Source organism: Humulus lupulus, chromosome 3 (genome assembly GCF_963169125.1).
Source record: "Humulus lupulus chromosome 3, drHumLupu1.1, whole genome shotgun sequence".
NCBI classification, from domain to species: domain Eukaryota; kingdom Viridiplantae; phylum Streptophyta; class Magnoliopsida; order Rosales; family Cannabaceae; genus Humulus; species Humulus lupulus.
In genome coordinates this window covers 61,608,673-61,620,456 of record NC_084795.1, presented here as the reverse complement: position 1 = coordinate 61,620,456, position 11,784 = coordinate 61,608,673, and positions in this window count along the sequence as shown.

Below are 11,784 nucleotides of genomic sequence, written 5' to 3'. Positions count from 1 at the left end.
TCAAAGCATCTTCCAACTGGTCGAAACTAACCTTGGAATCACCATTAACGTATTCTTGGATGATCCGATCACTTGAAAGATGCTCTTTCAACTCATTTGGGGACGGGGTGTTCCCAAAATTCTACCCGGTCACTAGGGCAAACTCTATAATCCCAAATCTGCAAAGAGTGTTGCCCAAGTAGAATTGTCCATCTTCAGCCTTCTTGCTTTACACCTAACGCAACATAAGCTGATGCAGCAAAACCCCAGAAAAACTAAAAGGCTTAGCCTTGAAGAACTGTCCCAATGGGCATGCCTTTGCCTGTTCAATTAGCCTATGCCTCTTAAACTGCTCTATAAGGGTTTCCAAGTAAGCACTACCCCCATAGGTGACACGACCGGAAAAGTGCTTCTCCAATGGTACAATGAAATCATGCATTTGAAAAAAAACAAAAAAAATGTTAAAAATACAATTTTAAACAATCTGGTAACTATTGAGGACCATCGAGGCATGTCGAGGCCCATCGAGGTTTAAAAAGTCAAACAACATATAAACTATTGAGGTCTGTCAAGGCCTATCGAGGGTTGTCGAGGTAGCACACAATATTGATGCTGACCATTACTGTCGAGGATTATCGAGGCATGTCGAGGTGAATAAAAATGTCGAAAACAAACCCAGATTTCTTCATACCCCATCATCGATCTATCATATGAACAAAAAATTAACAAATAAACCAGGCCCAAATAATTAATTGTAGAGTAAACAAGTAAATCCCTCACCTTTGCCTATTTCGGGTTTGTTTAGTCGATCTCATGGGTTTTCTCACCTACCCGCCTAGTCCGACAATGGTTTCTTGCCATTTTTAATGTTGTCGTGGTCGTGGACGATAAAGTGGGAAATATTGTGCGAAAGGAGAGTAAGAGTTTATGGAGATTTTGGTTTTTTGGTTTCGGATCGAGAAAGTAGAAAGAGAAAGTATGAAACAAATGAGAGGGTATTTTTTGAAATAATGTAAATAATAGGAGCAAATGCATATGTATAGAGTGGGTAGAGCATTTTTGCTATGCTACCCCATTTAATGCATCAATAGTCAAATTTCCCTTTTAAATTAATAGCCACGTGTCGGGCTATTATTGGTCCACCTTCAAAAAAACTTATATATTGATTTTAAATTAATAAAATTATATTTTCAATAATAAAAAAGAAAGAGAGTATCATGATTAATAAAATAAATAATTTTGTATTTTTTTTACTTTTTTCTCCTTCATGTAATTTCTCTCCTTCCCCGACATTCCCCTTCCCCTTCCTCCTCATCATCCTTCTTCTTCCCCATATTGATTTCTCTCATCCTCCTCCTCCTTCTTCGTCTACGATACTGGAGAAGACCTGGAATGGACACAAATCTACACGAGTTAGGGCTTCAGACAAAGAAGAAGGACGTCGAACAGAACTTCAGGCATGGACCTTGCTTCGAACAATGGGCTTTGGTGAGCATGGGCTCTTTAGATGTTCTTCTCCTTCTTCAGTCATGAGCATCAGATTTGGGTTTTGGCTTAGATCTGGATTGTTGTCTTCATGTGCTATTTGTTTAATTTTTAGTTTTGATTTGGATTATTGGTTTTAATATTTTGTTTCTTGGATTCGGTACGGAGATTGTCAGTTGAAGAAATAGGGGTTTTTTTGTTCAAAATCTGGGTTTGGTTTAGATTTAATGATTCACAATTTGATTTTAGTTTGTTTAAAATCTTGATATGATTTTGTTTGATTGGTTTCAAATTATGGGTTTGAGTTTTTGTTGGACTTAGTTTAAGCGAAAGAAAAAAAGAAAAAAGGAAAGAAGAAGACGAGAAGAAGAGGAGAGAGAAGAAAAAAAGAATTAAAAATATTTTGTTTTAATTTTTTTATATTAAATTATTTTTTGTAATTAAATATTTTTTATTGGTTTTTTAATTTTAAAATCAATAATCAAGTTTTTTTTAAAAAAAATAAGAGTATGACCAATGGTAACATGACACATGGCTATTCCGTCAGCCTAAATGCATTTAACGTCCCATGTAGTGACTGTGCACCCAAAAACATAATTATAATGAAACGAAAACTATCAGTATTTATGCCACAAATTTTCCTAATATTAATTTTATACAAATAATATAGTTGCAATCTCTTCAATGTTCAATGTTCATAGTAAATTCAACTAAGACTTTTGTGCGCCTTGAATGTAGGTTGCTTAAGTATATTGTTTTTGTCTACTAAACCAATAAATAATTTTGATGTTGTGTGCTTTCTTTGTGCATCTGTTCGGATTATTTGGGTTTGGTTTTCATCTAATATTTTGGAGTTCAATCCGAACATATATCCATGAGATCCTCAAATTTGGGTAGTATTTGTCAATGCACATAAATATAAATGTAAAAGTGATGTAAAAAGGTCTGAATTTAATGCTAATAATAAATAAAATATCAAAAATAATATGTAGTGGTAAAATAAAGTAAATAAATGAATGAACATTTAATGTTAATAATGAATAAAATAATAAAAAAATATAATAATAATTAATAACAAAAAATTAAATAAAAAGTGATTATTGATGATCTCAATTTGGATCATGTCATATTTTAATCTAAATTTAGATCAACTTTTAATGTGTTAAATTTGACATAATTTTTAGTATATTATTAAAAAAAAAATTGTTGAATTGTGATATATTGTGGCAACGTATCATAAATTTGCATTTCTATTGGAGATACTCTTAGATGAGAAATTGAGTTGAGGGTTCTATCAAGCCAACTATAAGCATAATGTTCAACAATGTTGAAGCCACCACATAAATGAGAAAAGTCGTGATAAGGGTCCTTCATTTTTTAAAATTTTAATATTAATAATAAGAATAATTATTATTTTTGTCCCTTAAATTTATGATATTACAAGATTGTGCCCCCTAAAATATACGTCTTGTTAAAAACTTCTCCTTAAATATATCATTTATAAAAACATAGTCCTATTATATTATATTATATTTCGTCATTTAAATGCGGATGTGGCATTGTTCATTATGATAAATTAGCATTTTTGCCCCGAACTTTGACCATTACCAAATAGTACTCATTTTTATTAGAAAAACTAATTAAAAATTAAAAAATATATATACTTTTTGTATTAATTATTTAAAAATTAATTCAAACATAATAAATTAAAAAAAAATCAAAATAAAATTATAATAGTAACATTAAAAAGAAAAACGTTAAATCTTTGAAAAGAAATATTAGTATTAGTTCGAATTTATAATAATTGAATTTATAAAAATCTAAAGTTAGATGAAACTAAAACCTAAGTACCAAACTAAATATACATTCTTTGTCAAAAAAAAAAAACTAAATATACATTCAAATTAAAATCGCATTATACGTATTTTCTTTCCTTAAAAAAAAAAAAAAAAAAAAAAAAAATGATAAGAAAATAAAAAGATTGGGGTCGTGCAACTCAAAACCTAGCATGACGAAATTGTTTCTTTTTAATTTATAACAAAAATAAATAAGTTTCTAATATGAGTCTATTGAATTAATTAAGATTTTATTTATATTTAATTTATTTATTTCATTCATATTTGATTTTTTATTTCATTCTTATTTGTTGGATATTTGGTTTTTATGAATCTAGAGTGAATTTTAAAAAATTTATTAGAGTTTAAATGACTTTTATTTAATTTTGTAAGATTTCAATTAATATTTGAATTATTTTTATAAGAATTAGTAAAAAAAAATAGATTTTTTTATTTATTTTTTTTTTTAATAGAAGGGGGCACAATTTTGTGGTAATCAAAGTTCAGGGGAGAAAATGCTAATTTTCTACACACGGGATTGACATGACAATACCACATCAGAGTTTAAATGGAAAAATGGATTAGAAACTAACATAATGACTATGTTTCTATAAAAGGAAAAGTTCAGGGAGAATTTTTAATAAGTCGTATAGTTTAGAGGGAACGATCTGGTAGTGTCATAAGTTCGGGGACAATAATACTAATTATTCTAATAAAAATAATAAACATATGAGAAAATATATATAATATTTATTATTTTACCATTAAAATTTTTTAATTTACAGATGTTGTAAGCCAAAATTAATAAATTTGTAAGCATTTATTATTAATTTTTTAATAAAGAATAAGACATCATTTTAGCTCATAATATTTTATATATTCTCTATATCAAAACATATATTTTATTGCCACAAAAAAAAACATATATTTTTATTTAAGAAATTATTTAAAATAGTAATAAATTGAAAAAAAACTTTTACAAATTACATTTGGAAAAATGACTATAGTAAAACAAATATCAGTAAAGTTGCATATTCATAACGCACTAAGATACGTATGCTTTTTTTTAAAAAAAAAAATAATATTTCAAAGGGTTTATTTGGAGCAATTACTTTAAAATTAAATATTATACACCATGCTAAATATACATATGTAATATTGTTGTTGATGATTGTGTATTTTATGCACTCATTTATTATTCTTTATTCTTGTTTTAGCTTATTTTTCTTAAGTTTGGATTTGATGTATTTCCTTTAAGTGTATAAGAATGACTTTAATTGATGATTTTGTGATCATTTGGGATCGTCAAGCCAAATTTTGATTATGTTTCCATCAATTTCTTGGAGAGCTCATGAAACACAAAGTTGTATATCTCTTTTTCAGCTTTTTAAAACATGTTGAATTGTCTCATTTGGAGTTTGAATAAAAAAGTTATGCATGTTATACTAAGCAATGTTGAGTGAGGAGGGAAAAACGAGAATCAGGATGCGTCGCCTGATAAGTTGTGATGCATCACCATTTGTGCTAGAAAAGTCAGGATATTTGCATTTTTCACACTTTTTTTCACCCAAATTAAACCATAGGTTGGCCAAGAGATGTTTCTAAATATTAAAACACACCCAAAAGACTTATAAAAAGAGAAGAAACTTAATTTGAAGGGGAGAAACACATTGGAGGCAACTGGAGAGCAAGATTCAAAAGTTTTTCATCATTCTTCATCTTTTCTCATCTTTTTGTTTTTCTTAGATATTGAACAATATTTTGAGATTATGAACCACATGTCGAATGGCTAGTGTTCTTGTTTGTTGGGGGTGTAGATGGATCTCTTGTTATGATTCTAGTTTTATGATTTAATGCAACGTTTATTTTAGTCCAATATTGCTCTTGTGTTCTACTTTGATTTATTGATGTTATAATTGTGATTTGTATATTGTTGTGCATTATATAATTATAATTAGGGCTTTATTTATATTGTGAATATTGTTACTCAAGAGGGGAACATTTAAGCAATCTGACAGCGGGTAGAACAACTTATTAAGATTAGCTCACCTTAGCTATTAGTTGCAACTAATAACAATTTGTTCTAGGGTAGTTTAGTATTTTCATCTTGTATATATGTTGGCATACCTTTGTACCAGATTGAGTTGAGTTTTACTCGAGATATACAAAAGTTTTTTCCCTAATATGGTACCAGAGAAACCCTCATCCCCTCCGGCTTAAGCTAGTCATTTTTTCTGAACATATTTCCCAATGGTGCGAACCAGAGGTCACAACCACGGCAACTGTTAGGACTAGTTTTGGTATGTTTTTATGGCGTGTTTTAAGATGCAATTTTAGTCTTTTATTTGGTTTTGTGCGATATTATGTCGGTGTTTATTGTGTTTTCAGGACTAAGTGTGGTTATGAAGGAAATAGCTTGAAATTGGAGGAAAAGTGCTTAATTCTTGAAGAAACGGTGTTAAACGGGCAAAGGAATGGAAACTAGGCGAAACCGGAGGTCAAATTTATGATTTGGTGAAAAGTTGGAATTAGAGCCGCAGCTCTATGGTGTAGAGCCGCAACCCTAAGAGTTTCAGAGAAGAAAAAAAAATCTGTCAGCATTAGAGCTGCAGCTCTATCAGACAGAGCTGAGGCTCTATTAAAATCTGAATTAGAGTTGCGGCTCTATCAAGTAGAGTTGCGGCGCTACAAGAAGTCAGAGACGAATTCTGGAATGGCAAAGTGGATAGAGCTACGGCTCTATCATATGGAGCCGCGACTCCAGTCCGTACGGAAGCCGAAGTTAGGGCATTTTTCAAGGGCAATTTTGTCCTTTCGCACATAATTAATTAGGGATTATAAAAGCTTTCTTAATGACGTTTTTAAGAGGAGATTAACCCTAGGAGACGGCTAGAGGCACATTGTGGAGGATTGCAAGTGGAGTCGATGAATTCGTCATAGTTTTCTTCTTTTCTACTTTGAATTTATGTATTTTGGATGCTTTTTATGTCTTCTATGGTTATTATGAATTTGATCATGAACTAAACTATTTTTCTAGGGTGTTAATGGATTCTCCTGAACCTTTATTTTAAATTAATGCAAGTTTTATAATTTCAATTTTATCTTGTGATTTATTGAATTTTAATCTAATGCTTGTGAATGATTGATCACCATTGACATGAAATATATTATTTTGATTCGAAATCTGAGAAGTGAGAATTGAATATGCTATAATTGAATAAACATAAATTTCATATTAGGACGAGAGTACCTGTGTGGTCTGTGTAGTTTTGGGGTTGTTAATCTTAATGCCTATCTTATGTTAATTTATCACAGAGATGTAGAAAATTTGCATAGGATTGAGACTTATATATCCTAGTACGAATATAAGTTATTATTGTTGACCTACTATCACAAGAGAAAAATTGAATAGTAAGATTTGTGTTAATAAGAATTAAAGAGGATGGTTGATGAAATTGATTGCCCTAGTTTTTAATCTATTAAATTTTCTTAACGTTGTTTATTTTCAGTTCTTGAAATTAATTTTAGATTTGTGTTTTATAATTTTGGTTAACTCTTGTGACTCAATTATCGTTAGCCAAATAGAAATAGGAATTAATTTTTGGTACTTAATATAAAGTCCTCGTGGGAATGATCTCACTTACTCTTTATTACTTGTTACGATTACGTGCACTTGCGTAACAATTTTACACAACAGCAACCCTGCCCCTTCAACCTCCATTCCAACTGAAAATTCCTCTAACAATGGCACCACAAATCCCAATCTGAATCGCTTTGATCCAATTGCACCTTTAGCTCAACTAGTTGATCCGATTGCCTCTCCCATTTGTATCTCGGCTCTGATTGCACCAACATTTCACCAAGTTGTTCCGATTGCATCACCAGCCAAACTCGCCCATGAGGATTCAACCAATCCATACTTTCTCAATCATGGAGACCAAACCAACTATGTTTTTGCTCCTTCTCTTCTCACAGATCAAGATTCTTTCCAATCTTGGAAACGTGTAGCCACTATCTCGATCTCATCCAATAAAAAATGGCTTTCGTTGATGGTTCCCTTACACACCCAACCTCTGATGGTTTTTTTTTCTTGGATGCACTGCAATAGTATTGTAATGGTATGGCTTCTTCAGTCCGTTTCGAAAGAAATTGCAGCAAGCATCATGTCCCAACAATATTGTTGCTGAAATGTGGTCCAATCTACATGACAGGTTTAATTAGAGTAATGGTCCAATAATATTTTAGTTGAAAACATATGTTAATAGCATCAAACAAGGAGATTCTGATGTTAATACCTATTTCACAAATTTGAAATCTCTTTGGGATGAACTCAATGAGTTCCAACCGGTTACCCATTGCACTCGTGGCTGTCATTATGGAGCTATGAAGAAGATTATTGATCTATACAATCAAGATCATGTCCTCCAATTTCTCATTGGCTTGAATGAATCCTATACTCAGGTCAGAGCCCAAATTCTTCTTTATGATCATTTACCTTCATTATCTAAAGTGTTCTCCATGGTTGTTCAAGAAGTAAGACAAAGATCCCTTGGTATGTCCCATTTATCTGCCATAAGAGTTGCTGCCTCTGCTTCAAATCCCACCTAGCCTACCTTCAACTGTACCAAGAAACCAAGACCAACATGTTCTCACTGTTTAAAGCATGTTCATCTTGTGGAAAAGTGTTTCTTCTTTCATGGATTTCCCCTGGATATGGCAAGAAACCAAAAAAAAAAAAGAAGGCAAAGCTTAAGTCAACAACACTATGGCTTCTTCCTCAAATGCTACTCCTATTGGTGATAAACTTCTCATGTCCAAATGTCATCAATTGATCTATCAGGTCATTCATTCTCTCAAATAAGGCCAATCCACTCAAAAACAAACTCAGCCATTGGTGTCCAACATATCCGGTAACGATGTATCTATCCCTTCTAATGTTTGGGTAGTTGATAGTGGTGCTACTCACCATGTTTGTTTTGATAGTACTTGTTTTGCATCTTTTAATACCACCATTATTGCTAATAATGTTACTCTTCCAAATGGGTTAAAAATAAAAATTGAAAAATCAGGCACTATTTATCTTAGTCAAAACCTGATTTTATATGATGTTCTTTTTGTGCCTCAATTCCATTTTAATCTCTTCTCTGTCAATGCCTTTTAAAACAAAGTCTAAATGATCTTATATTTTCCTCTTCCTCATGTTATATTTTCAAACAGGGTCATACTCTAACTTCACCACTTGGGACAGCTAATCGGCATGACAATATTTATACACCATTGAGCAAGACAAAACCTTCATTCCTTCATGCTCAGCCTACTCAAACCTTTTGGTTTGTAGCAATGCTTATACATGGCATAATCACCTAGGGCACCCCTCTATGTTAGTTACTAATACTTCCAATAAAGACATGAATTTTTCTGTTACCAAATCTCATGAAAACCTTGTTATATATGTCATTTTGCTAAACAAAAGTGTTTGCCTTTTGTTTCTAATAATAGTACTAGTGCTGCCATTTTTTACTTAATTCATGTTGATATTTGGGGTCATTTTCATATTACGAGTATTTAAGGTTACAAATATTTCCTTACAATTGTTGATGATTATAGTTATTATATTTGGGTTTTTATGTTGAAGCTGAAATCTGATGTGAACACTATCATCCCTCAATTTTTTACTTTTATTACAAATCAATATACTGTAATTATTAAGGGAATTAAATATGATAATGCAAAGGAGTTAAACTTAACTTCATTTTATGCTTCCAAATGTATTCAACAATATAATTCTTGTGTTGAACGTCCTCAAAAAAATTCTGTTGTTGAAAGAAAACACCAACATATTTTAAATGTTGCTCTTACTCTTGCTTTCCAATCTAACATTTCTTTGGTCTATTGGAGTTACCTTATCAATACAGTTGTTTATTTGATTAATGGGACTTCTTCATTCTTTTTAAAGCCTAAAACTCCTTATGAAATGCTCAATAGTAAATGTCCTCAATATGCACATCTTAAAAGTTTTTGTTGTCTTGCTTATGTGTCCACTCTTGATAGGAAAAGACACAAATTTAGTCCACGTTGTAATGCTGGTATTTTCATTAGTTATCCTAATGGAATGAAAGCATATACGATATTGGATTTAGAAACTAATGTCATTCAAGGGATATTATTTTCTATGAAGATGTCTCCCTCTCCAATCCAAACCAAAGGTTTATATTACTAATTTTTTTTCTAACAATTTTATGCCCTCATACCATATTTCACAACTTGTTTTGCAGCCACAAGTTCAAATGACAAATTATGCACCACAACCATCTCCTAGCACTTCACATAACATTCAGACAAAATTTGGTCGTCTGATTCATCCCCCTTCTCATCTTAAAGACTATATTTTCTCATATACAAATGTCATACCTTCTACTGCTCATCTATTGGCAATTTTTTTTTCTTATGACAGGTTTTCCACTGAGTTTCGGGCTGCTATTTTAGCTGCCAACAACATCGCTGAACCTCAAAACTTCATTGTTGCGTCTAAACAAAAGGAATGGCAGCAAGCTATACAATTGTAACTTTCTGCTCTTGAAGAGAACTGCACTTGGAACATCTTTTCTTTACCTCTGGGACAACATACCATTGGTAGCAAATGGGTATACAAAATCAAACAAAAATCTAATGGTGACATAGAAAGGTACAAAGCTAGACTAGTAGCAAAAGGATACACTTAACAACATGGTATAGACTATCTTGACACTTTTGCTTCTGTCGCCAAACTTAATACTTTTAAACTTCTTCCTACTCTTGCTGCCAATTATAATTGGTCCTTACATCAAATGGATATTGATGACGTCTTTCTTCATGTTGATTTAGATGAAGTTATTTATATGCAACTCCCAAAAGAATATCAACCTAAGGGGGAGCTTCCTTTCAATCTCATGTGTAAATCTATATGGCTTAAAGCAAGCGTCACGACAATGGTATGCTAAATTAAGCAACACTCTTATTCAAGATGGATTCAAACCATCTCCCTTAAATCATTCTTTATTCATCAACAATACCAATGGGATTTTCATTGCTCTTTATATGTTGATGATATAATCATTGCTAGCAATAATCCCCTAGCCATAAATTGCTTTAAAATACATCTCAACTCAAAATGTAAATTAAAAGACCTTGACCCACTTCGGTTTTTCCTTAGTCTTGAAATAGACAGGTCTAAATCTGGTCTATTAGTATCCCAAAGACCTTTTATTTTACAACTTCTTAGTGATATAGGTTATTTAGGTTCTAAGGATGCTTCCACTCCAATGGAACCTAATTTAAGGCTAAGCAAAGATGAATAAGATGTGCTATCCGATCCTACATCTTATTGAAGTCTTATTGCTATGCTGATTTATTTAACAATTACTAGACCTGACATATCCTTTGATGCCAATCGTTTATGTTAGTATTTATCTTTACCATGACTGCCTCATTTAAAGGCATCCCAACGAATACTTCAATATTTAAAAGGAACACCAGGTCAAAGATCATTCTTTCATTCACAAAATCATCAACAAATGTCAGCTGAAATACAACTTAGGTTGTGTGAGAATGAGAGATAAGCGAAAATCTAAGTAGCCGAAATAGTTCTAGATTGTGAAATCGAGAGGTGGAATATTTAGAATTGTTTCTAGAGTTATTCAAGAGTGAAGTTGAAATCTTAACAATTGTTCTTGTCTTGAGTTTTTCCATTTAATTATTTATTTTATGAAATTCATATTTTCTTTGAAGTTTTCATCATCTTTCGAAATTGATTGCTTAGATAAAATTAGGATTTAGTAATCATTGTACTCAATTTTTTTAATTGAATTTAATTCTTGCGGGACGATATTTTTCGAACTAGAGAAAATAAACACGTGGAGTGTCGTGCAAGTTGGTTGGATTCAACATATTGACATGCTCTAGTTCCTTATACAAAGACCAATTAGAATAATCTTAATTAGACAACTCAAAAGCTAGGAAGGTGTCATTTTAAAGAGACTAATAATTATGGAAGGTCTTTTATGCGCATTAGCTACCCCATCTCCTAGAGATCTAAAATAGTAGACCGAATATCCTTACAAAGGAATTAACCTAATTTTATTCCCCATTTAAGTCGAATAAATAATTTTATTAAACAAGAGTAATGAGCCTTGAACATCAAATTAAGGGAAGCTCCCCCATTTGATGGGACTCTAGTTGTCAATGGCTGCCTGTAAATAGGTACAAATCATATGCTCAAGGGACAGTTTAATTCGATTCTTAGGGAAAACTCTATTACCATGTTTGATTTGGTTGAATGGGAATGGAATGGAATCAAAGTTCTCATTCCATTGTTTGGTTTGGCATTTTGAGTGTTGCAATCTATTCCAATTGAATGCTCATTTACTACACTTGGTGGAATCCTCCAATACCACATCTCACCTTGGTAATCCTCCATTCCAACATTTTTTGTTAATTTTGCCCATTC